At 39.8% G+C, this 25,716-nt stretch overlaps 1 pseudogene; it reads left to right on the forward strand.

Annotated features, from left to right (window-relative positions):
* Window positions 1-7,478: 7,478 nt before the first annotated feature.
* LOC149312278 (rRNA-processing protein FCF1 homolog) lies at window positions 7,479-8,194 on the forward strand (annotated as a pseudogene).
* Window positions 8,195-25,716: the final 17,522 nt, after the last annotated feature.

A 25,716-nucleotide genomic window follows, 5' to 3' on the forward strand; every position in this document is an offset into this window, starting at 1 on the left:
TATCCATGGTTTGCAGCTTTCTCCATAAAAAGATGCTCTGGGTTGGACAATATATGGGTGGCCTTGTTGGTCATCCAAAAATGGTTGTCTCCAAGATGCACTGCTCCTCCAAGATGTGAAAGTCACCTGTCTGTAATTTTATGCAGCCTGGATGTTTTTGTCACTCTTGTCCTTGTGCCTCCCCCTTCCATTTCAAGCTCAGACCTGGAAAGAAAAGCAATAGCTAGTGATAGTAACTTTACACTTCAGGCCAACAAAGACAGGGGAAACAGGAGGAGGTCCATCTACCATTCTTACAGTGATGGGTGAAGCTCTTCTGGATTTCAGTCAAAACTTTAAAGGAAATATCCAAGGTACCAGAACTATTTAGGGATTGGGGACAGACCTTGGATAGTTCCTTTGGCTTGTTACAGACTGCCAAAATAAAGCTGCTTCGGGTCTCTTTGGAGGTATGCTGTTTAAATGATGCATGCATCCTAAAAATCAGGAAGCTGCACCAAAGCTGCACTCCAGTGCTTAGGAATGGAGTGTGGCTTTGGCGTGACCTCCGGACTCTTAGTACCCATGCATCATTTAAATAGCATATCTCCAAAGAGACCCGAAGCAGCTTTATTTTGGCAGTCTGTAACAGGCCTTTTAAACGTGTGCTAAAATCCAGAGTTGTTCCACACTTCCCACCAGCTACCACTACTTTCTTTTGTGGGGTTGGGAGGAAGTCTTGGGCTCATCTCATGCACTGGATCCTGGCTGGTGAGGGAACAAGTGAGATTGTCAAGCCCCTGTAGTGCCACCACTACTTATGTTTTTGCAGTCCTGAATTGATTTTTACCTCTTTTTCAGAAGAAGGCATTCAGCAGAAGCATCTTTACCCAACAGAAAAGTATCTCTGCCAAGACAGTCTACATCTGATTAACTTTTTGCAGTTGGAAATCTGTAAAGATACAAAAAGAAAAAAGAATGACAAGAGCATCCAGGTTGCTTAACATGACTATAAATAGTTGGAATGTTTTTTCTCCCATTCAGGCCAGGCCAGAGGCAAAGACCTAAGAGAAACAATTCAGGACCAAAAAGGGACCATACACATTATATAATTGTAACCAGAAAATTTGCTCAGCTTTAGGGATAGCTCACTCTAGGGAAATGGAATATTAGCTCAATGAATGGCTGGGTTATGCAGCCCTGGGATCATCTCTATGTATACCAAGGCCAGAGGCACAAAGAAGCGCAGAGGCAAATTCTCACTGAATTGTATTTTATTTCAAAGAGGGAAAACCAATATGCTCGGCATTCACTCACACAAGCACACAAGAACTGAGAAATAAAGGTGTTAGGTTGGAACAGAGTAAAGTCTTCTAATGGAGATATACCTGTTTGGATGTTGCTCCTATTCATGACATTCCAGGACAGGAGGAATGGGAACTCGATCGCTCCCAGGCCACCAGAGTGTGGCAAGCGAAAGAGGGGTCTAGCAAACCAAGCTAACCCAACTAACAAAGGAAAAATCTCATAATTTATAGCAATTTTGTGCCTTGGGGCAATCTCCAGAGAGATGATGTGATCAAATAGTCCAAATCTTTGATATGTATAGGTGACATTTTGAAGTAGGGTCTTCCAAAGGTGTGACATAGAGGTGTGAATGGGCATATTCCTGCAGCAGACAGCTCAAAGTGTCAGGTAAATGGAGTTGTTTACTCTGACCGGAGTCATTCTATTGTTTCATAGTCAGGCTCTTCCTCCCTTCGTCTGACATGTTTGGAACATAAATCCTCTTGGCGACTCCTAAACTAGCCAATGTGACCTGCTCACTTGCAACTAATGGCGTCCCTGTTAGGATCATAGAGGCTGATTTTGTAGCAAATCTGATATCAAAAGAGGAGGGGTAGGTTTAGGGCTAATATAATAGACTGACACGCCTCTATTTTTTGCTACATGCCTTGCCCTCCAAAAACTGAGTTGTCACATCAGACACCTGAGACAGAAGTCATTTCCTCCTACAAATATTGTGGACTCCATCTCCCAAAATCCCCAGTCAGCATGGTCAGTGATAAAGGTCTGTGGGAGTTGTCCTCCAAAATATACAGTGATCCAAAAATATCCCCCAGAGTATCACCGGTGCCTTAAGAAGCCACAGTACACAATTGGCTTAGTCCTGGTTTGTTTGGTCCCAGATTATTCAGGCCAAGCCAAGCCATGTAAAAAGTTTTGCTCTGTATACCCACTTATACTCAGATTAAATCCATTTAAATCAACAGGATTTACTTCTGAGCAGTGGTGGCTGGGAGAGATGAACACTGAGCTCCAGGTTTATTCTGAACTGTGGCTGGGCATACTGAGGGGTCAGGTACCTTGCACCATCCCTTTAAATGTCTGGCTAAAACCCAGAGCAGATTCACCACTCCATTGACATGGGAGTAACCAGCTGCCTCTGTTTCTCAGTAGACATATCCAAAAGCATGCTGTTAATTATTTTCCTCTATTCCTCTGCCATTTTAGAGCAATACCAGGCAATCTGCCAAGAACCAGAATGTCTTGTTTCCCTTTCTATGAAGCTATCAGGGAGGGGGATGATTCTGCCCTGACACCCATTCTTCCTTTCTTGACTCCTTGCATTGTGCATGGCATTTCACTTAAAGGCTTCCTTCTATACTTCAGCAATTACAACATTTTGTTTCATTTCTAATCCCTTTTTAGAGTAAATGAACATAAAGACATAGATGGATTTTAAATGACTGGCTCTGTCACATGCATTTGTAGAGGACACTAAATCTCCTGAGAGTTAGATTTGTGTTAATTAAATCTACCAAAAAGAGAGCAGAAGAGTCTCCATAAGGTCCAAAGCATGCTTAATGAATTAACATGGAAGCCCTGTTGAGCAAGGGGCTTTTAAACTATAGTGAAACAAATCAACTCACACTTTATTACTAGCCACTTAACAAATTAAATCTGTCACTTTATATCATAGGAAACCAGCATTTTTCATAAATGCTAATTAAACCCATTAAAAATGGAAATCTTCCATGCAGCTTATGCAAAGCATGCCTATTGATGCAAAGAGATAGGTCCTGTTTGTTCTTATGAATGAGAGCTAGAACTTCAACTCCGACAAGCTAGACTTTAAAAAAAATAGATACTTGAGGGAATAAGCATACAAGCCTAAATAAAACGGACACAGAAATAAAAAGGGATTAGGAAAGCATTAACTCAAATGACTCAGAATCATCCTTTAAAGATGCCATGGGTTTTGCTTCCACCCCTTACATTTTATGTGATTGAGGCATACCACATTTAAAGAGAGAAGTTTGTTATGATCATGTCTCATTTCTCCCTCTCCCCGCTTTCTTTCTTCTTTATTAGAAAACCTGGAAGGCTAGTGATTCTGTTCTGAATCTACAAAGCAAAAATCTACTCAGAACAAATATGTACACCAGCTTTGTTATCTGTAGTTTTCTCTCAATATGGTCTTTTTATCAGCCTTAATTAAGATGGTATGGATGGGTATATCTTGCAGGCTGGCACCTCCTCCTTCTGGACATGTGGCAACTGGGAGATTCACAAAGTCCTTAACTAAGTTCATAACTTAGCTTAAGTTAACTTAACTAGTTAACTTAAGAACAAAGTTCTTAACTAAGAAGAGAAACAGTAAAATGCAGGCCTATGACTAACATCTTCAATTTGTTTTCTCCTGTTTGGTTTGTAACACCTTGCCTGATGAAGAAGCCAGTGAAGCTTCAAAATCTTGCAACAAGTATATTGTGCATTTTGGTTGGCCAATAAAGATATCACTGTTTGGTGGATTTTTGATTGGATTTCCTATATGGTCAACACGGCTACCCCTGGATGTACACTTTTCAGAAAAGGGCTTGACTATAACATCAATAGAAGTATAGTGTCTAAATCAAGTACTAGTGCCACTCTATTTTGCCTTGGTCATGCTTCACCTAGAATACTGTGTCCAGTTCTGGGCACCACAATTCAAAAAGGACGTTGAGAAGTTGGAGCGTGTCCAGGGGAGGGTGACAAAAATGGTGAAGGGTCTAGAAGCCATGCCTTATGAGGAGAGTTAGGGAGCTGGATATGTTTAGCCTGGAGAAGAGACAGTTAAGAGGTGATATGATAGCCTTGTTTTAATATTTGAAGGGATGTCATATTGAGAGGGAGCAAGCTTGTTTTCTGCTGCTCCAGAGAACAGGACCCAGAACAATGGATGCAAGCCACAGGAAAAGAGATTCCACTTCAACATTAGGAAGAATTTCCTGACAGTGAGAGCTGTTCAAGAGTGGACACACTCCCTTGGAGTGTAGTGGAGTCTCCTTCCTTGGAGGTTTTTAAACAGAGGCTGGATGTTTGGGGATGCTTTGACTGTGAGTCCCTGCATGGCAGGGGGTTGGACTGGATGGCCCTTGTGGTCTCTTTCAACTCTGTGATTCTATGAATCAATGTTTTATACATATGTTGTTTTGATTAACTAACTAATCATTAAGTGTAATAAACTAAGTGTAACTGTAGTTAACTAATTGTAACTCTTGTATTGATTAACTAACTAATGGGCAAGTCACATGCTCTCAGCCTCAGGGGAAGGCAATGGCACACCTCCTCTGAACAAATTATGTCAAGAAAATCCCATGATAGGTTCGCCTTGGGGTCACCATAGGTTGGAAACTATTTGAAGGCACACAACACATACACCATTGATAACTTATGAAACATCACAAAACAGTTTCATACACAGGTTACAATCTTATTTCAGTGAACTTTGACAAATGCTTCCTTAGATATTTCTGCTCCGAGTCAACTATAATTGTATGCACGCATATCAGTGAATACGCCTCATTGACCACAACCGGGTTCACTTCCTCCCCAGTAAACAAGAGCAGAGTCATGCTGCTAGTCTTTGCCATGCAATTACAGCACTAGTAATTCTTCTGTGCATTAATATCAATAATAAACAGCTGTTTAAACATATCCTAACAAGCTTCCAAAGCCACAGGAGGCGAATTATAATTTGTACCCTGCTGGATTTGCTTCCTGTGAGATTCTTTAGAAATGAAATTAATTTTTTTTTAAAGTTGCCTGCATGGTTATCTCTCTTGCATTGGATTCGAAGCAGTTATGTCTGTGTTTGTGTTAAAAATTCACACATGTAGTATTTGGTAAAATTTTAAGTGAACACAGAAAGGTTATATAATATTACCCAGAGAATAATTTCTTCTTTCCTATAACATGCTACTAGTAGAGCTGAGAGAAAATATTAACAAAGAATGACAAAATCCTGCAATGTCACAGTGCTAAGTGATTATATCCACGTTTCTATCCTGTGAGGATACCATACATTTAATATCACACTGCTCCTTTGAAATGAAAAAGGGTGAATATCAATCAATATTTCTTTATCATGCAGCCACAAAAATGCTTTATAAACACTGTACAGTCATCCCTCCACATTCGCTGGAGTTAGGGGCACTGGACCCCCGTGAATGTGGAAAAACTGCAAATAACAAAAACACTATGTTTTAACTGAGAGAACTCTCAGGAATTCTCTAGGAATTTCTAGACCTTCCTGTGCAACTCTGTGGCCAACATCTGCCAGACACTGACCATAGAATTGAACCAGAGGAGCTACAAATGCCTAGTGGAGTGTTCTCTTTAGGAATTTGTAGGTCCTTCAGTGTGACTTTTGGTTAAAGTTGACCATAGAATTGCGCTGGAGGACCCAGACATCCCTAGAGAGAACATCTTAATAAAATCCATGAATAATCAAATCTTCAAAAGTCAAAGTTGCAAATGTGGTGAGACAATTGTATATCAAAGCCGAAAGAGTATACACTCCAACAACATAGCAAAAACATAACGGTATAAATCCAATTGTTAGTCCCAGTTAGAGCAAACCCAATGAATTAATTTCTCAATTGTAAGCTGACACTTAGGTAAACACTACTGATTCAATGAGCTGTATTCCACACTGTTTTCTCTCAGGCAAGGATTGTAGCCAAAACTGTTGATCAGTCTTTGCTGACAAGCTCTACAGTCTACTGTTTACTCACAATTTATGATCCTTACTGAGTTGCAAATAATAGGCTCAATTCAACATGACATTGCAAGAGGAAGACATCCGCTAGTGCTAACAGAGTTCCATTGGTTTTCCCAGTTGTACAAGCAGGGTGTATAGCCCATGAGGTGTATTGGTATGAGTTTTGGACTACAACTCTGGAGACCAGGTTCGATTCCCCCATTCATCCACCAAACACACTGGGTGAACTTAAGACAAGTCACATGCTGTCAGTCTCAGGGGAAGGCAACAGCAAACCACTTCTGAACAAATCTTGTCATGAAAACCCCTTGATAGTACTGTCTCAGTGTCACCATAAGTTGGAAAACAACTTGAAGCCACACAACAACAACACAAGCAGTAGGCAATTTATTCTTGTGCTCCCTAGACATGCTACTGTCACATCTGGACACTCTCTTGGATTCTGCCTTGGTGTGTAGTCTAGTGTCTGTGATCACAATGCTATTCATGCTAGCAGAATGTCATTGCAAGATACTAAACAATGATCTTTTATAAGTCAACATCGTCTTAATGTTAGAACAAACAAAGTCCATGTAGCCTTTGGAATATCTCCTTAGGGTGGCTATGCATTGAGTTTCTGCAGGAAGAATGTACTGCAACTATTCTTTATCTGAGCCTGCACTTTTACCACCATCTGTCCATGCCATAGGGAGCAACCATTTCAGAACTAGCAAACCCTGCACCTATAGCAACAGGAACTAGGCTCTGAGCCTGGTTTTATTTTTAATCTGCCTGCTTTCATTTTGGGGGGCATTCAGTTCACACATTTCCAAGTCAATCCAGTTTAAACTGAAGAGTCAAACGAGTTCAAAAGAGTGAATCGTTGAAACAGTGCCTGATTCCAGTCTTTTGTATCTATTGCTCTCCAAATGTGTCCCATCAGTACCAACCAGTGAGGCCATACTGGCTGGGGATGATAAGAGTTCTGTTCTAACAAATTGTGGTGCCAATTTGGGGGAAACCATGTACAGTGGGCCCTTGGTATCTGCTGGGGTTTGGCTCCAGGCCCCCCTGTGAATAACAAAATCTGTAGATGCTCAAGTCATATTAAATACAATGGCAAAATAAAATGATGTTCCTTACATAAAATGGCAAAATTAAGGTTTGCTTTTTGGAATTTATACATTTTTTAATATTTTTAAACCATGGATGCTTGAATTTATGAACCAAAAATCCATGGATATGGAGGTCTGACTGTAGTTGTATACACCTCTTTGTTCTCTTCCTATATGTTTATAATCAGGCAGTATATATTGTCATCCTTGAAACATTTGAATTCATTTCTCTACATTACATTTCAGCAAAATGCTTTTTGGGGATGACATTTAGGATACAGTGTATATCTCATACAACTTGTTGACTCTACACAGTGAGTATAGGGGAGGGGAAGTGTATGGGAGGGACTGCTAACATGGGGAAGCAGAAGAAAACAAGGAAATATGCTACCGTGAAATGCACGCTCAGCTTCCATGACCAGCAAAACAAAGAGGCAGACTGAGCAAAACCCAAGAGAAAAAGAAGGAAGATCCCAGTGCAATCAGACAGACTGGTCCCTAAATATCCTTCCCATTTGTTCTTCCAGCACACAACTAGGGCCTCCTTACTATTTCCTGGCTGATACCAACTTCATTAATTTTTCCATTAAAGCCAAACTGGATTTGGTGCTGTCAGTGATGGGATGCCTTCATGCCAAGTGTATTCCCTGCATTACTTATTGTGTCATGGCTGAAACTGAGAAGTATTGTGTGGCTTCAAGAATAGCAAAAGACCCATGATATGAATGCTTGCCATGCACTATAAAAGAACATACCCAGATGACTGTTTGGTACAGATGATCAGTCAGCTTAAATGTTACTAAGTGGCTACCACAGACAGAGACTTCAAGTGGAGAATACAGAAAATACCAGGAATCCTCATAATGTATATACAGTGGGCCCTTTCCTTACACAAGGGATCCATTCTGGACCCCCCCCCCTCCCCACATAAGGCAAGTACCATGTTTTCTCAAGCCCCACTGAAAACACCATGATCTCTTCCATCATGTGGCTTTCAGCATGACACAGGTGCACTGTATCTTGTCATAGGTATAATATTGAGTGGATGCCTGTTAACTATGGAGCTCCTTGATTTTAACCTGCTTCATGAAGATAACAAGATCTGCTATGTCCAGTTCCCCAAAAAACTGAATCTGTTCTAAGGTTCCTTTGTTTCTAATTCACTTCCTGTGGTATATAGAACTGGGCTGCCTTCTTAAATGTATTTCCCAGAAAGAAACATGCAATCTACTTTCTTGATCTTTGGTCCAGAATAAATATTCCTCATTTTTAAAGGAGTAAATATTGTTATAAACAATTAAATCGCTCTATCTGCCATATTAGACATGTCTGCTGAAAATACAATGGATTCACAGTATTTTGTGTATCTACCATTTTAAACTATCATGGCTGAATCCTATTGAATCCTGGAAGTTGTAGTTTGGCAAGGTATTTGGAATATTCTACTAGACATCTCTAATACGGTGTAGTTCACTACAATGTCTGCACTAGTATTAGTAGATAGTAAGCCTTTAAACCATTGATGATCGTGTTTCTATCACTATGTAATCATAGCTACAAATGAGCAGAGCCTGGAAAGTTACTTTTTAAAAGTTATTCATTACTCATAACCATATTTAAAAAGTATTCAATTGACATTACTCATTACAGTAAGGAGAATAAGTAACTTGTTACATTACTTTCTCCATTACTTTCTGTCACCATTCTGAGGGTGAGGGAGAAATCTGTATGGCTTGAGTCTAGGTTATTTCAAGGACTGTATCTCCCTATATGAGCCTATTTGAGCTCTGAGATCTTCAGGAGAGGATTTTCTCTCTGTTCCACCACCTTCTAAGCCTCGTTTGGTGAAAACAAGGAAGAAGACCTTCCCGGTGGCTTTAGAATTCTCTCTCTTCTGTCAGGATACCAAGTTCAAACATCCAGGCTTGAAAACTCAGTAATTTATTACATAACTAGAGAACCAGTCCAGAGACATTCATTGTCAGAACTGAATAACCACCATTAACATTGCCTAAATAATCTTTACCCAGTTTCAAATTCATGGAGGACTTCATTCTCATTCGTTATGAGTGATAAACACATTTGTCCCTCTCGTTCCCAAACCAGCCGTTTTGTAAGTGCATGGCAAGCATGCATATCATGAGTCTTTTGCTATTTGTCGTTACAAATGGAATCTTTCCCAGAAATTATCTTGGACAGGCTTGACTCATGCATGACTCCCCTCTAGTATTATCTCAGTACCTGTGTCTGAGATCACCACATCTCAGCAATAGCTTTTTCAACTGTATAACCCATCATACCAACTCCTCAACATTTTATGGCAGGGCAAGGTGCATACGCAACTTCTGACACTAGGGAGGCTAGGATGGTGCTTTCTTTAATCTCCTTCCATCAGCAAAGAAAGATACTTATTACAGAAGGCTTTTATAAATTGAACGTCACAGGCTTTTAATGGAGTGCTATGCTGTTAAGTTGGTGTATATATAGTCTCTTAATGGATTTTAATGGTTTTAACTTTACAAATTGTTTGGTTTTTTGGGTTTCTCACATTTTTGCATAGTTTTTAATACACTGTAAGCTACCTGGGGTCCTATTATTGGAGAAAAGGTAAGATATAAATTATCATCATCATCATCATCATCATTAAGATGATGATAATGTGACTTCATTACACTCACATTATTCAAAAAAGTAACTAGATATACATAGCTGCTTCATGTAGCTGAAGATTCCAAAGCCCTGGAAATGGATTAATTTTATGCCTTTCTTTTCACCAGCACGCAACATCATATTGCATCAATAGTAAGAGCTAGAGCAGGGAAGACCAGCACTATTGTTCGTAGTGGTTTTTTAAAAAATAAATCAGGTCCACATGTTCAAACATAAAGCAATAAATGTATTTAGTTTGGTCATAGCCCATAACAAGAATGAGCTTATGTTCAACACGGTGATTTGTAGCAGTAACTAGATGTCCATTTTTCCTTTCCTTTCCCTGCAATTCTTGGTGTTTTGTGGGTAGAGATGGGTGGCAGAAAAGGAAGAAGATCCAATGCCTCCTTTCTGGTTGCACTAATGGAAATGGTTCTGTGAGTGGAATAACCTATTGGATCCTGACTGCTATGTTACATCAGTCAGGTTTTACTAGGTTATTCCACTCACCACTTTAGAGTTTTGTGTGCGTGTGTGTGTATTAGCCAGGAGCATCTTACAAATGAGATTGCTTCCTCTTGAGTTGTAAGACTAGGGCTGCATCCTCACTGCAAAAGTAATGCAGTTTGACATCACTTTAACTGCTATGACTCAATGATATGGAATTCTGGGAATTGTAGCTTTGTGAGACATTTAGCCTTCTCTATCAGTGACAGCTCTTACTACATTTTCTTATCAAGGAAACAGATAAGAGCTACTCTATCCCAGCTTGCAACATTTCTCTGAGCACTGCTCCATAGCTCTGAAAAAGCACTCACTCAGCAAGTACCTACATTTTTAAATCTGGCTGTTTCAAACTGGAATATCCTTAGAACATATTTAATATATTTTTATAACTACCAATTTGTTTCAATGGTATTTATATTCTTAATGTTAATATCCTAGTGTACTGTTTTAAAATGTATTTAACACACTGTTGTAATGGTCTGTTGACTTCAAGAAAGTAATGCATGTATGTAAATTGTGTTTTAAGTTGATGTTGTAAAAGTAGTATTTTAATTGCATCAATGGCTTCATGACTTTTTAAACTTTTGTACTGCATACTGTTTTAACTGTTTTGTTTTAATATAAGTAGCTTATGTAATCTACTTTGAGTCCCATTTGGGAGAAAGGCAGGATACTAATCAAATAAATATATAAATGAATATGCATATGCCCCCAAAAGCCAAAATCTCATACCAGCAGTACAAAATGTAAATAAGAACTTAACAAATAAGCCAAGTTTCTTCCTATAAAAACTCCATTTTGTCCAGAATCCTGGTTAAATTAAAATTGTCAAAGAAAGACATCTGTGTATGGTCAGTACTATTGAGTCCAGTTCACAGTTGGTCATTCACAGTGAACATGATTAAATGACAAGTCTTTGATCCTGGCAGTTTTATCCTCACTTCAAAGCAGGAACTGCTACAGTGCTTTTCAGGGGTTTTTTCCAAAAACTCATCCAAGGTACAAAGGAGAAATTTCTTCCATTATCCATTAGGTGGCAGCATCTGCTTTCTCTTCTGGTTCCTGGAAAATGACAACATCTGTTCAGGATCTTTTGTCAAAAAATGATGCCATTCCATTCTGTAACAGAATATAAGAAGGGTCAGAACAGCACACCAGTTTCCTATCAATCGAGTGGTTTGTTGAAACCAAAGTAATCCATTAACACTGTAGTCCTGTACACAGTAACATGAGAGTCCCACAATGTGTAATGTCTGCTTCTAAGATACATGTATAGAATTGAAGTGCAAGTCGTTATTTGTTTCTGATTGTAAGAAACCTGTAAAAAAATAGAAGGCTCCAAAATCAATTTAAAAACTAAGGGCATTCTAAGAGATCAGTGTACTCCTCCAGACTGCAAACCCCAGCATTCCACAACATGGGCTATATTAGCTAGGGATGATGGGAGTTGCAGTCCAACAACAGGTGAAGGGACACATTTTGCTGATCCCTTAGAATACTATGGGAAGAAAGGAGGCCAGAGCCCGCTATAGGACATGGGGAGAGAAATGTGGATTTCTCCCATTACTGGCACCACACACACCAACCAATTCTGGGTCTTCAATGTGCAACACAGATCCATGCATTTGGAGGATCAAGAGCCTCAGAAATAAGTGGGAAATCCACATGTACACAATGCATGGTATATGCATCACAAGGGCTGCTTTAAGCATTACACACTTACTGCATGGGTATGATCTATATGTAGTTCATCTTGTCTTCTCATACTCTTGCAGCACAGTAATCACTAAATGAAAGTGGTTAGTTTGGAGTAAGGAAGAAGGATTTCTAACCATGTCTATGGAGCAGGAGGATTATCACACATGTCAACTGGGGATGGAGGAAAAACTGGTTCAGTTTGCATCTTAATACAATCATATCTAATTGCCACTTGCTTGATCAATACATGAACATGTTCAGGGCATCATTTGGAATTTGTACTTTCCCAAATTTTACCATGCAAATAAAAAAAGAAATGCAGAAAATATGGATATTAGTGAATACAGGATACAAAAGATATAACGTTAAGGGAAAGTGATAAAAAATGGATACAGTAGGCAACGATGCATATATTGGGAGATATACTCATTGCCAAGAAAACCCTTAGGTCTCCATATGTCAGAAACTATTTGAAGGCACACAACAACAACAACTCTATTATGTATACTTTCCAATTGTCTTTATTTAGTTGGGACAGTCCAGATTAATCCTCTGTCATCCCACTTTTTCAGCTGCTTTTAAAATATTCCAATTTCTCTCCATTCTTCCCTTTCTCCCTTTGTCCTCATGTTACTTTGCTATAAACTGATTTAATGCACAAAAGGAGTTTACACTTAACTCAGCAGAAGGACAAAAAAAGTGAAATGATTTTGTTGGCAATCAAATCAAAACTGAGAATCTTTAGGGGTGGCCATGTTGGCCATATAGCAAATCCAATAACATCCAAACCATGATACCTTTATTGGACAACCAAAATGCATAATTACATGCTGCAAACTTTCAAAGTCACACTGGCTTCTTTATCAGGCAAACAGGAGAAAGAAAGTGAAGATGTTAGTCATAGGCCTGCATTTTCTGTTTCTGGTCTTACTTCAGATGGTAGGGAAGGCTATCTGCAGGCTGGCATCTCCCCCTTTGGCCAAGTGGTCACTGGTAGATTTTCAAAGTCAAGGAAATTTTAAATTTTAAATGATGGATTCCACAGAAATATATTTTTTGAATTGCAAATGGACAGTGAACACATGGTCAAAAGGGTAGGTGCCAGCCTGCACTTGCATTTTGGTTGGCCCAATAAAGGTATATTTGTTTGGGCAAAACTGAGAATGTGATCCTCAGTCTTCACTAAAAACATCTTTAAAATAACTTGAACTATATGCAGATTGTTGTTGATTTCTTAAATATATAGTTCTGTGTCTGTTGTTTGTTGCTGTTGCTGTTGTGTCTTTAAGTCATTTCCAACTTACCACAACTCTAAGGGGAACCTATCATGGGGTTTTCTGGAGCTGAGACTGTGTGACTTGCCCAAGGCCACCTTGTGGGTTTCCATGGCTGAGGGGGTGGGAGTTGAACCCTGGTCTCCAGAGTCATAGTCCAACACTTAAACCACTATGCCATGCTCACTGGTACACACTGTTGGTGTACTAATGGCTAAAATAATACTTCAGAATAATTTACAGTTGGCGCTCAACTTTTGCGGCTTTGACACTCATTGCTTTGATTATTTGTGAGTTTGTCCCCATGTGTGCGCACCCATCCTCCTCCCTCCTGGGCTTTTCCCCACAGGAGAAAAAAATCCCAGGAGGGAGGGAGCAGCCAGGAAAGGAGCATGCATGCCCCTCCAGTGTTCCCCTGTGCTTTAGTCAGCTTGCTTCAGCCACCTATAGCATGGGGGGTTGGGGAGGAAGAGGTGTGCATGCATATTCCTATTATTATTATTCCTATTTGCAGCTTTTCCACTTTCACAGGGACCCCTGTGAAAGTGGAGGGCCGACTGTACTGCTTTTGAAAAGTATGTTAAACCTACCAGTAATGAGAATGTCTTTCAAAGTAATAATAAATTATTTTATGTTACAGGGGCAAGATGTTTAATTCCATACCCAGTTCTCAATACAATATTAAAAGTTTGTTTAGTTTTTCGGGGGGGAAAAGAAATACTTTATTTGTTATATTATTTCTAAGTAGTGCTGTGTGTGTTTAAAGAATGCATTTGTTGTTGTTAACTGCCCTTGACTTTGACTCATGGTGACCCTGTGAATGAGACCTCTCCAATCCGCCGTTTTTCTCAGCCTCTGTGCTCAGGCCCAGCTCAATGTCCTCCCTGATTGAGTCTATCCATCTGGCATGTGGTCTTCCTCTCTTTCGACTGCCTTCCACCTTTCCTAGCATCCCTATCTTTTCTAATGATTCATTTTTCCTCATCATGTGGCCAAAGTATGACAGCCTTAATTGAGGGCCAAAACAGACAGCCCTAAAGGAGTGGCTTGATTCCGTCATGGAGAAAGCTGGGTGGGGGCCGTGGCAACCACATGCCGGGGCCCCAATCCACCCAGCTTCCACCCCAAATAGGAGTGGAAAAAATCCTGTCCTATTTGGGTGGGAAAAGGCCGCCCCTTCGCTGCTGGAATTGGCTTTTTGCCAGCTCCGGGGTGAGTGCATCTAAATGCCATGCCCCCGTGTCACCTGGAAGCTGGCTGGAGTGTAACTGCTGGTGCGGCTTACGGGTGACTCAGAGGTTTGTTGTGTTTAAATGCCACGCCCCCAAGCCAGCTACAAGCCAGCTTTATCAGGCTGGTGTTTTGGCCCTTAGACACCTTTGCTTCCAGAGGGAGTTCTGTCTTGATCCCTTCCAGACCCCATTTGTTTGCTCTCTTGGCCATCCATAGCATTGTCAGTGGATGATATCACATGACTGAAATTGGAAGTATAATCCAGTGTCATCCTGAATGGAATCATGTGTATTCACGTTACTGTGCGAAAGGTTACCACATGTGATCGCTGGCAGTCCAAACGCACTCCGAACGCAATCATGCATCAATCCACACTTAAGTAAATTTGGTGAACTAGCGAAGTCACAAACCCTGTTCCTAGACAATTTCGCACTCACTGTGCTGTTGTTTGGTGTGATGTACATGTCTCCTTTGGTCCTGGTCCCCCCCCCCCCCAATCCAGAAGGGGGGTTCCCATGAAGCCATGCTGCAATTCCGCTTCAATTTTGCTTCTGCTTGTCTTTCAGCATTGCTGAGAGGGGGCTGCTGACTGCTAATTAAGAGGCATGGACCGGGAGCTATTGGATAACCATTATATTCACGTTTTAACATGACAAGAGTGAATATATGCTCGTTTTAACATGAATAGAGCATGTTCTTTCGACCATTCTTCCCACCCACCCCTCCAACCTCTTTTGTAAACTGTGGGGTTGCGTGAATTTTCAAATTGACCTCGCTATCTTCTCTTTCAAAATTGAGAGCCTCCTGTCCCGTTTAATAAACTCCAGTATTTCTCACCAGCACTACATCTCAAATGAGTCAGTTTTCTTCCTGTTGGTCTTCTTCACTGTCCAGCTCTCACATCCATGCCTGATGATGGGCAACACAGTTGTCTGGAGGATCCTCACTTTAGTGTTCAGAGTTATGACTTTACACTTTATGATCTTGTCCAGTTCTTTCATAGCAGCCCTTCCCAATCCTAGTCTTCTTTTGATATCTTGGCTGGAATCTCCATTCTGATCAGAGTATTTGATACAAGGAATGGGAACTTTTTGACTATTTCAAATACATAGGACAGTGGAGGCGAACCTTTGGCATACATGCAGGAGGTGGCACTCACAGCCCTCTCTGTGGGCACACGCACCATCGTCCCAACACAGAGTTCACTAGAGTTTGTCACGCACTTTGCAATAAACAAGTGGGTTTTGGGTTGTAATTTAGGCACTCAGTCTCTAAAAGGTTTGTCATAGGAAGTTTCTTTTAGCAACTAGAAGTTAGTTTTCAGCTATCAAATTAGAAAGTTTAAGAGATGTGCATATTTTCTTTCCTTTAAATACTGGTGCTTTGTACATGACAGGATAAAAAATTGTGATCATTTATATTCCTAAATTAGAGCAGAATAATTAAAAGAAACATGCACACCAGATGGTTTGCAGTATTATTTAACAGGGAGCAAATTACCTTTCTTTGGAGGAGATAATAGTGTTTTGTTCCTGTATTTTTTCACATGCTCCTTTCCCCAGGAGAAGACTATGAATACCATTCTAACAATGTCTGATGAAAAGGAGGAAGTGGGACAATTGTTTGAGTCCCAAGAGATATAAAAACAGGAAATCACTAGAAATCAACTTGTTGGAAACATGTGTATTGAGGTTAGAAAATCATAACTTTTATTACTCTGTTTCACTGGCCAGTTTACATAGTGCCCTTTCCAGTCAAGAGTCTACACTCTGTAATGGAAGAATCTGTCTGTTTTGGTTTCTCGCCACTTTCTCATTTGTATCAATTTTCTTCATCCTTTTTCTGCACCAGTTCAAAAATCTGCATGGCATTTTATTTGTTCAGAGGAGGTTTGCCACTATCTTCTCCTGAGGCTGAGAGCATATGACTTGCCCAAGGTCACCCAGTGGGTTTCATGACTGTGGAATTGAATCCAAAGACAGGAAGCACACTCCTTAGTTCCTATTAACATAAGACTTCTTTTTTCAAGCAATAGGGCCACATAGGCCTTACAATGCAGTCTTTTAGCAGTTTACTAAGAAGTGCATCACATATAGTTCAAACAGAAATTCCATTTAAGATTGTAGACCAAAATGTATATACCAAACCAAGGGTGAGGACTTTGTGACCCTCCAAAAGTTACTAGAGTTGTACAACTCTCACTAATTCTAACAGTCGCATCTATGGTTTGAGATGAGAAGCACAGTCTAACAACATGTGAAAGGGCAGACGTTCTCCATTCCTGCTTCAGAAACTTTATCATCTATCTCCCAAAAGATAAAGCTCAAATACCTGTAAAGTGTCATCCTGACCAGATCTACTTGGGAAGAAGTCCCATCAATTCCAAAGTAAGCATGCCAAGACAGATTACATCTTAGGAAAGCAAAAGTTAAAAACCAATTTTTTTAGAAGGAGTAAAGAGCTGAAAAGAACATTCTTACAAGAACACAGGGGAGGGTTTAAATTCATTCATCGGCACACAAAAGTAAATAGAAATATCATCAAAAATGACATGGATAGACTAAGGCACAGCCTGATAAGCAGCTTAGGCAGCTCACTGTGGAGAAATGTATCCTCTCTGGAGCCCCAAGAGAAGCTTAATAGAACTCTAAGATTCAATACTGCACTGAGTGGGAGAGTGAATTAAAGGAGCTTACAGTATCTAGAATAAAAAGCCTCTGCCTTCAAGCTTCACTTCATGGAAGATGTCTCTATTGCAAGGGCCAACAGGGTAATATCCTTACTGTTTCACAGTGTCATCATGCCAGCAGCCAGACGTAGAAAATACCCTACCTTTTGTTATGTCAGCATGGAGATACGAAGATATTTCCCATGATTCCTGAACATAATTTGTCCCCCCTTCTTTTTTAAAAAAAACAAAGCCCTGCTTATTCTGCTGGAGCAATCATTTCTAGCTATTACTGAAATCTTCTTTTATGTACTGTAACTTCAGTAAAAAAAAAAACTGCAAAGAGGCTTTGGTTTAATGACACTAACACGTTTCCAAATGGCATTTCAAAATGGTGTGCACTAATACCCCAGGACACACCACTCTTTTCCCAGCACATCATTGGATGCTGTATTGACACACAAAAGCAACATGGTGTCAAGTCCACAGGAACAAAAAGTGTATATAGCTCCCTTGTGATGGGTTGTAATACTGGAATAGATTATATACAAAGAATGCTTCTAGAGACTGGAAGGAACTGGCTATGAATAAATTGTAGATAATGTCTTTGGCCAATAATGAATAATGAACTGTTACTTTACAATTTCAATTAATTGTCATCCAGGCAGATAAAACAAATTGTGCCGAGTTACTTATTCTGGGTTATTTTCTTATCCCAATGAGAATTCCAGGTATTATGGGGTATTACTCCTTTTGCAGTATAACTATAATTATTAGAGTCTGAATCCAAACTACACAGTTATAGCACTTTATACCACTTTAACAGCAACGACTTCAGATTTTTATTTTATTATTTAGAAACTAAAAAGTAACTATATTGGGATTAGGGCTTTTTCAGATCTAATTCTAAGAAAGATATGGTGCAATACACGCACAGTCAACATTATGAGGCAAATTAGAAAATCCAAACTATGGGTTCTCTAAATGAAGCTCAATGTTCTCTAAATGAAGGTCATTAACTGCTACTGGTAAATTTCCAAACTGACCTTAAAGAAGTCTGCTCATCCTATGCCCTCCAATTCTGCAAGTCCATTTTCTTCTTCCCTTATTTTACTCCATTCATCATGCTGGTTAAGCATGACAGGGAGGTGGTGTAAACTCTCATATGTCATGCAACCTAAAGCATGTTTGGACTGATACAAACATTACTAATTCAGCTGTTGCTGGTACTATGGTCGTAATAATATCTGGTAGTAATATCTGCAAAGAGGACCCAAATGGATCACAGCAAGACAACTTCACAACTTGGAAAGGGACACACATAATGGGAATCATGTACTGAATGCAACTGCATTGAAACACCCAACATGGAGTTGACTCCATAGCAGATCTGCTTGTTTCACTCTCCTCCATTACGATGATTTAAATTTCAAATTCCAAATCTACTGAATTTTTAGAAATTTGTAAATCTGAGTAAATGCTTATAAAAAAGGAAATGAAATGCTTACACTGTCCTAGTCCACAGCTAGCATGCAGCTGAATCCATCTTTAGACTCAAGGTTAGTCATGAGAAAAGGACTTGAAAGAGGCAATACTACCTGGTGGCAGTTGTCAGAATAGAAGTTTGTAGTGGCTGGTTGCAAATCCCACCTGTAGGTTTTGCACATATATCAGACCACCCCACTGTGAAGGTAAGAAGAGGATTATGACAGAAATACGAGCAGATGCAGCAAGAAGTAACAATTTTAGAAATAATGGCCTTGTTGTCTCTTCTTCCTTTGGATTTTTCACAATTATTATGGCAGACACTTCCTTTAAAGGTGCAGAGGAACATGGTACTATGACATGTTACAGAGTTTCTTCACTGAGCCAAGAAATCTATGTGGCCTTATTTGGTATAATCTGGTTTGTCTAAAATACAATGCATTGAAAACTGAATTTTGCAAATAAATTCAGTTTATTGATTTCTCTTGTGAGATTAAACACAAGAGACTAAATAAATGGATTAAAATGGTATCTTTATTTGCCCAGTAATGAAGTCTTTTATTTTGCAGCATTAAAGGACATTGTCTCATCTGTTATACTTAAACAGACATGCAGCAAAATGTAATCCCTCTTTGGGTCTGAATCGTTTTTTTAAACCCTAAAAAGTTTTTTTTTTATCAACTATGAAGCAAAACAGACTTCTGTATTTATAATGTACTTAAGATTATTCTTGGAGGGAAGAAGCACACCAGTGACAATGTTGGGCTTTTAAAATTATAACATATGATAGTTATAAACAATATTACCAAAGGAATTTAGTTCCAAGTTCACAGAACACTTGATGTAGCCAATGAAAGATTAGCATGGTAATAAATATCACCTTGGCTAGAAAAGGATATTAAACTTGGCATGACTGGTATGAACTTAGACTCTTAGGTTCATAAACATCTTCATCTAACCTTCCTATTACTATAATGCAGCTGTCAGCTTCCTAATGGGTTATTTATCACTAGGACACCAGACTTCAGACACTGTAATTACAAAATTAAAGTATTTTGCTACAGCACAGTTGAAAACAGCATCCTGTAACATTTTTCACTTCTGTTTAGCTTGCCCTACATTCCTTCCTCCAAACAGCAAGAATCTTCTGGAAAGCCCTTCCCAAAATACTGAAATCTTACATTTATATAACTGGCTTTATTTGTTAATGCATACAAGCAGCAATGGTAGCAATACGCAGCACAGTACTCTCACAACAAAGGAAATTCACTGTTCCATACCAGATGCACAAGAGAGATACCGCTATGCAGTCCTGTACTGACTTTATTGTATTTGCTGTTGTGTGCCTTCAAGTTGTTTCCAACGTTTGGCAACCCTAAGGAGAACCTATCGTAGGGTTTTCTTGGAATGTTTCTTCAGAAGGTGGAGGTGCCATTGCCATGAGAGAGGCTGAGAGAGTATGGCTTGCCCGGAGGGTTTTCATGGCTGAGCTAGGATTCAAATCCTGGTGTCCAGAGTCACAGTCCAACACTCAAACCATTATACAGACTTCCTGTATATACTCGACTATAAGCCAGCCACATGTATAAGTCAAGGCCAAATTTTAGGCACAAAATTATGGATTTTGCCATGGCATGTGGCTAGGTTGAAGGTAAAACATGGAGGGTCCTTCAGCGTGTGTATAGCAAGAGGAACTCTGAGGCTTTTTGCTTCAGCGTTTCAGCCTTCCTTTCAACCTTCACTCCCCAAACAGTGAGGCAAGAGAGGGACTCTTAAACAAACAGCAATATCAGTCAATCACCCAAAACTCTTTCTGCTTGGCTCAAGAGAGATAGAAACTGACTCCATGAGGAAATCTGAAAGAGCTGCTATCACATTACCATAATGACCTGTAAATAAGTCGACTTGGGATTTTGAGGTCAATTTTTTGTCATAATTTTTTTGTCTTATAGACCAGTATATGCGGTATGTAGGCATAAATCCCATTCAGTTAAATAGGCATTCCTTCTGAGTAGATATACCTATTTTTTATAATTTTTATTTCAAGGATTTATATCCTGCCATTCTCCCACAATGGGATACCTAGGATCACGCTGTCAAGTACTTTCAGCATATTTCTTAGTCAACTCTATTTCTCCCTAACTCCAAAGCAGTTTTCTGTGTTAATTTATGCCAAGGATGGGCAGTACTCATGGTTAGACAGACCTGAGAGCTGCACCCTCATTTTTGCTCCTCGTAACCCCCCCCCAAAAAAAAAATGGGTGATGCTTTTCACTCAGAAAACAATTAATCCTTCAAAATTTTCCGGGCAAGTGCCACTGGCCCAACACTGCGATGGGGGTGTTCTCAGCATCCCATTCCCTTCTTTTTAGGCCAGCGCAGCCCTTTCTTTCAAAATAGAAAGTGGGCCTCTGGTCAATTCCTGTTTTCAATAGCTGAAAAACAGGTCCTTTTCCTGATGCTAATGGCCAGGAACATCTCATAGAGGCACTGATAGGATGCTATTAGTCATTTAGGAATGATGAACACTCAACCCTCAAATGAAAAAGAGCACATGAACACAGGGAATATGTGTGGTTTACAGTCACACTTCTCCACTCCTTGCAATCAGAAGAAGAGATATGGCCCAAATGTACCATCCTTCACAACCTTCAAGGGACATCCAGCCATTTCCTAGCTATTCTGGACCATTTATTTATAAACTTGCCCCAAAATCAGATTATGGCTGGCAACTCTGCCCTAGCTGTTTAAAGAACTATGTATAAGCAAGTGTTCTTGCCTCCACAACCAAATACAGAGCCTTTGACAGCACTCAAAACTATAATGTTTAGCAATAACATAAGACTATGCCATTGTGGTAATGAGACTTGCACTTTATTCAAAAGTGCTAACACACCAGTGACAGAGAATACTGTACCAGCATGGAAATACTATTTCTTCCATCATAATGCTCTTGAAATCTGGGAAAGTAGTATGTATAAATTCTCACTCTGTTACCTAGCTACCATGCCCATAAGAAAAATGCACCTTTACAGACAGGCCAAAATAAAGCTGCTTCAGGTCACTTTGGAGGTATGGTGTTTCAACTAAGAGTCTGGAAGCTTCACCAGGACTGGAGTGTGGCTTCGGTGTGACTTCTGGACACATGTATGATTTAAACAGCATACTTCCAAAGTGACGTGAAGCAGCTTTATTCTGGCCTGTCTGTATCAGGCCTATGAAACTTTGAATATGCCATCAGCAGAATCAAATGATAACCCTTGTCAGTGGCTGTTGCTTTAGGTTGCTGGCTGGTGGGAAGAATGAATGCTCCTGAGCAAGAGGCATTGACACATGATAAATTTGGGCAGCTGGAAGGGTCCAAGACCCTAAGGTGAACCTATTATGAGTTTTCTTAGCAAGATTTTTTTTTCAGGGAAATGGCCTTTGCCTCCCTCTGAGGCTGAGAAAGTGTGATTCACCCAAGATCACCCAGTGAGAGTCCGTGGCTGAGTGCAGATTTGACCCTGGTCTCCAGACTTCAGTGGTTAAATCACTACACCACACTGACTCATGGAAGCAAAATCTTTCTTGAAGTGGGTGGCATTTTGCCATGAAAATAACCAGAGCAGGCTGTATTTATGAACACCAAAGTGGGGGAATCTGTAATTGCCAAGTCTTACAAGTAGCAATGCACTGTATAAAGGAACAGAATAAATTCTTGCTTTGCAACCGCAGATCTCTCATGCTAGTGACTCATTAGCACATATACAGTAGGTGGATCCCCAGGCTAGTAAAAACCTCTGAGGGTATGAGGCACTGCTTTTAGGTCAGCCTCAAGATAGTAAAAACATTACAAATTTTCAAACTAAATGTTCTGACAAGGTGGTTTTCAAAGTGAAAATACAAATGGTGTTCAAAATTAAAATACAACTGGATTTACAGTTACAGTACATGAAATAAAAATACACACTAACTACATGTATAAAGTATGATACTGTCTATGCAGGTATTCTTCCCTCACTAATTTTCTGACTGTTGATTTTGCCAGTTACTCTTGGGTTTTAAAGTAACTATATTAATGGATTTTATATATTCACTACGTTGCTAGTTTATTATATGCTAAGATTTTGGTTTTATTAAACCAGAGAGTTTTAAAAATGAAAAGTGGGATAAAATAGCACTGTTAATAACAACATCGCAAATGCAGCAATTTAAATGGGATAATTATATTAAGTGTTCTAGTACTTAAATGAATCCCACCAATAGTGCAGAAGGAGAACACATGGCATTCATCAGATATTTTAGACTGCAGCTCTCATAATCACTGACTGTTGACTACCCTGCTGTGGGTTTGGGGAGTTATAGTCTAAAACATTTGGAAGCCACTAGCTGCCTACTCTTGGCCTTGTGATTTATCACTATTACTTCACCCATCTCAAATATGTGTTTCACACTGCTCTGAGGAATACTTGCCTGTTGGCCACTGGACTGCTGCAGGTTGAAAAAGAACAGACAGGGAGAAAGTGCCTGTTCTTTTGCAACATGCTGGGCACATTAGGCAAGCTTAGACATGTACAGCATTCCATATACAAATACTGCGAACACATGCAGTGTTCTCTTGTAGCATTGTTGTTCTTCAGACAGAAAAGGTGGGAGGAAGGTGGTGCATACTGAAAATGCAAATATACCCTGCACACAGAAATTTAGTTGAGCACATAGAAGGCTAGCATATTTGTATTTGTAGATGTCCTGCAAACTGTTCTCTCATGGAAGATGTTTTCTGTCGATGGGTCCTGATACGTGTGCCAAGCTGACATGGCATGTTTCTAACTGGATGTAGCATCCCTTATGGTTTTCCTCATTACTCCACAGTGATACTAAGTTCCAAGGGAGGTCCAGCACAGTTACCAATTGTGACAGGGTCCTGTCATATTGTCAGTTGTGACAGGGCCCACATAATAGGTTCACTGTAGGACAGTGATTCCCAAACTTTGGTCCTCCAGATATTTTGGAGTTTAGCTCCCAGGGCTGCTGACTATTGGCTAAGCTGGCTAGGGCTTCTAGGAGCTGAAGTCCAAAATACCCGGAGAAGCAAAGTTTGGGAATCACTGCCTTAGGGTCACCATAGGTAAGAAATGACATGAAGGCACAGAACAACAACAGTAGTTTCTGGAGAAGATAGACAACCAGCTACATTAACTGGGTATGTTTATCTCCAGGACTTTTATTAGCCTATTGATAATTCATGGCTTTTTGTTATGTGTACTAGATACAATTATTTAAAACTTTTTCCAGATGATGTTAGCTTTAAACATTGTTTAACATTTTGTGGTTTCTTTTTTCTAGCTTTATATTTAATAGCCAACTCACATGACCTACAAATAGATCTAGACCTAGAGAGTTAGGGGGTAGATTCTGTGGAGCAGATCTCTTAGAAATAGAATATTTTACATGGTGTCAATGGCAAAGGCCTACAGGAAATAAAGCATAAATAGGCACAGTATTTTGCCAGGTTTTTGTTGTTGTTGTTGTTATCCCATCCATGGAATATGGGGCAGGTGGTCTGTGACAAAAGGACTGCAGCCTAGGAACTCTCACAGCAATATTAAACATTGCTAGTTCTTGCTAATTAACCACTATTAAGTTTTCAAATATGAGCAACTTGACCATGAAAAAGACAATGGTGTATCAGGTTACTAGTAAAATTTGTCTAGATCATGCATTGTTTTCAAAATGTGTTTTTAGTTATGGCCAAAATGTGTTTTTAGTTATGCTCAAGAAGGGGAGTGCCATCTGCCTGCCTCTTTTGTGGATTTTGCTAAATTTCCTAGTTATTGTAACTGCATACAATTTTTGGACTAAGTTCAAAAGCAAAGAACAGCTATCAATTCAGCATGGCAGACTGAAGGATCCTTCCTTTTCTGACACAGAAACTGAAAAAGAAGGAATGAACAGGGAATCAAGCAAGACTAAATACCACTAGTTTGTAGTAAACAGTAATGGGGGGGGGGGGGTGACACCTGCATAAATCCTGCCCTATAGTGATCAGAGATGAGATGAGAACATCACAGAAATTTTGAACTGAGCCCTGAAATAGACACTGAAATTCTTCATCCTTCAACAATGAAGATAATTTCTCAGGAGAAAATGGAAGATCCCTAACAGGTTATTTTTAGCATAAATTATGTTACAAAAGTGTACTAGCCTATACTGTATATTGGCTATATGTTGTCTCAGAGGCAGTCTATCTCTTTATACCATTTGCTGGGGAATGCAAACAGGAGGGTATTGTTGCACTGGATCTGCTTAGCCACTGTGTTGAGTGAATGCTGGACTAGATAGGTTTTTGGTCCAATCCAGTATGCTGCCTCTTATGTTGTTAGTATTTACACATTCCACATGAGCATATTCCCCCAAATAACCTATTTATCATGCCACCTTACAATGTTCTTTCTAGTTTTTCATCAGGCATATTTTTCCCTCTCAATATTCCAAGTTTTCACCTTCATTTCAGCAGTTTGCACACAGCTGGGCAGCTTGCAGTCTGCACACAATGGACTTGTCCATTGCGGTCCTTCATCTGCATCTGATGAAATGGGTTGCAGTCCACAAAACCTTGTGCCAAATAAAACTTGCTAGTCTCTTAGATTCTGGAGATTATCAGATGGGTTCTTCTCTCGTCTTTCCCATGTGATCGCGGGAAGGACTTTCATATGATGTCACATTTATCTGGACATTGTCCAGTCTGGGAAGCATGAGTGACAGTTATCGCATCAAAGACTTTCATATGAAATTGTGCTGATCCTGTCATTGTCACATCATTGCAGTGGAATTATCCTGGCATTTTGTATTAACGGGAGTTCATATTAATACAATTCCACTTCAGTGATAGGATAATGACAGGATCAGTGCTACGTGTATGAAAAGCTTTCCTGCGATTGCAGTCACAGACAGGATAAGGACAGGAGAGCAATCCCAACCTTGTCTTGTCCCCGGATGATAATCTCCTCTATTGTTGTTTTTCCGGAACAATCTGACAGCTATCCCCCTCAAAGTTTTTTCCCTCCCTGAAGCCTGTTGCTCTTCAGGCCTAGCAGG

This window comes from Sceloporus occidentalis, unplaced genomic scaffold (genome assembly GCF_023333645.1).
Source record: "Sceloporus occidentalis isolate IW3139 unplaced genomic scaffold, rSceOcc1.0.p SCAF_5, whole genome shotgun sequence".
Classification (NCBI taxonomy): domain Eukaryota; kingdom Metazoa; phylum Chordata; class Lepidosauria; order Squamata; family Phrynosomatidae; genus Sceloporus; species Sceloporus occidentalis.